Below are 2337 nucleotides of genomic sequence, written 5' to 3' on the forward strand. Positions count from 1 at the left end.
GGTGTGGGTACCAAAGTTTGGCTGCCGATGTGAAGGGCTCCGGGGGGCCGAGTCCGGGGCGGCTCCGGTTTAAAACACGGCTGGGCCGCTCACCGAGCAGCGTGGGGACCGTTGCTCTCTGGATGTCGGTGACTCCGGCTGGGATAATCGCCGCAAACCCGGTGCAAATGGGCCTTCCTGAAGGTAAGCCGTGTCCCCTCTGCCCTCCGTCCCTGTCTCTGCTAGTAGGGACGTTCCCTGCCCCGGGCTGCTGTCAGGATAAGTGCCCAACTGGGTGTTGAGGTACCTGGGTACTGCTGGAGTCTCTCGCGGGCAGTGCTGCAGTTCATAATGCTTTGGGGTTTGTGCAGATGAGCTCTGCCACCTGTTTGAACCCTGCCTGCACGCAGCTTGTCTCTGCTTCTGTTCAATTAACACCGCTGTGTGAGCCAGCCAGAGCTTAGGGAAGATTTTCTAGTTGGTTGCAAACTGGGAAGGGATTATAATTAATTCTAAAATAATGTTTTTCTGTCCACCATGTTTTTGCTCTTGTACCCAATAAGGATCGTCATTCGCTTTTACCCACTGGAGCCCTGGCAGATTGGCAAGAACAGAACAGTCATGACTTTCCTGTGACCCCTCAAGCGGCCGTTTGGAACAAAGCAGCAATGAAGACAACCCAGAGATGGCCTGCTCCATCTACCTTTCCTCTTAAATCAGCTCTAATCGTTCTGCACCTTCACCTATGTGATTCTCTTCTGCTTTTGGACATTGTGCATATAAAGAGTGGGGCATTCAGGTGTACCGTTATCAGCAAAGTAGTTCAAAGTCCTTGTCTCAAGCCTTCCTTGTAGCACTGTGTCTGATTTTATGCTCTGTGGTCTACCATTGCCAGCTGCCGGTGGCTGCTCCCACAAAGTTTTGTTTGCCCACAGAATCTTTGTGGCTGGATGTTTGTTGTCAGTGGCTGTGTGTAGAGGATGGAGCTGCTAGTGAAGAGCTGCACTATGCCACAGGAAAATGTTGTGAAAGTTCTGCCTTTCCTACCTTTAATCGCTGTTGTTAACCCTGGTGTTCAAAATAGTTTTCATTTCCTCACTCTTACAGGGAGTTTTGGAAAAGGATAGACATCTCGCTGTGCCCTGTGGCTGATTTTTTCAGCTGCTTGCCCTAAGCAGAGGGGCTGCTGTAGTTGTCTGCAAGTGACTTAGCACACAGGCAGCATTCTGCCTATTGCACTCAACCTTAAAACTTCCGTTGCTGTTGCACTTCACTCTAAAGTGTTTTGGATTTTAGGACCTATATGCTCCATCACTTTATAACTGGAATGTACATAGTATTTTACTAAAACAAAAGCACAGTTATTTCAGCCTTCCACATGAGAACGTGTATAGACTTTCCCTCCACTTTGGGACTTTGTCAGGTGCCAGGCACAAAAGCAAAGAGGACTTAATTGCATGCCCTTGAGAGGTAGAGATCCATTAAACACAAGGCTGAAGAGTCTCCACTTCTTCATAATCCTGATTAGATTTTTGTTTGTTTATGTCTTGAGCTCTCAAGCTAGTTGAAAATTCCCCTTCTAATTATCACTTGAATTTAGTTATACTTACGCAGCGTAAGTATCTTCTGTGTTTGCAAAATCCCCCCTTAGGGGGAGCTGTGCTATCTGATTAATAAAATGTATCAAAACCTCTTTTGATGAGCATCAGTTTGTTGGCTTTTTTTTCTTAGCTTAGTGCTTGGAGACAGATGCTGTCTGCATGGATCCCTGCCTTTTCTCAGATCTCAAACTGAGTGTTTTTAAAACTAGGAAATAAGCAGGTGAACTGAGCATGAGATACAGCTGTAACTGCAATATATTTTGCTGTAGGGAAGAAGGCATACAGCCCTGGTTTTGCCAGGGAGATACAAAGGCGCTTGACCTACTTGAGTGAAATCTCTGACATGTAATGTAGCTTTAATCCTGCTGTGAAAACTGCTCCTTTCCTAAAGGTACCTCTGTGCCATGAAGGGGCAGCAGTCTTTATTTCCACTACAGAAACCTGTTTCTGACCTGTGCCCCAGCTTCTATTCTTTTCCTCAGTATTGGCTGCTGCTGAACTAATTTCAGATTAGGTTAGTGCATTATTTTAGAGCTTTTCTCACATTTTTGTTGCTTGTGTTTGGTAGTTGGAGTCAAACAGACATGTTATCCTTAACCTACCCCCCAAAAATTACTATACAAAGTCCTCTTTGCCTGTATTCTATATGCAGATGGTTCTGCTTCCATGGGATGGGGTCTGCTCTCTGCTGGTTTGTTTCAGGGCACTGTGTCAGTGTTTACATACTCAAAGGTAATGACCTGAATATGAGGCCTGT

General features: G+C 46.0%; 1 long non-coding RNA gene across 1 annotated transcript; it reads left to right on the forward strand.

Annotated features, from left to right (window-relative positions):
- The first annotated feature begins 6 nt into the window (after positions 1-6).
- Positions 7-1684, forward strand: LOC100545957. Its single transcript, XR_795479.1, has 2 exons — positions 7-183; positions 543-1684. It is a non-coding gene; the product is annotated as an uncharacterized LOC100545957 (long non-coding RNA).
- The last annotated feature ends 653 nt before the right edge of the window (positions 1685-2337 follow it).

The sequence above is a fragment of the Meleagris gallopavo genome, chromosome 17, assembly GCF_000146605.3.
Source record: "Meleagris gallopavo isolate NT-WF06-2002-E0010 breed Aviagen turkey brand Nicholas breeding stock chromosome 17, Turkey_5.1, whole genome shotgun sequence".
Lineage (NCBI taxonomy): Eukaryota > Metazoa > Chordata > Aves > Galliformes > Phasianidae > Meleagris > Meleagris gallopavo.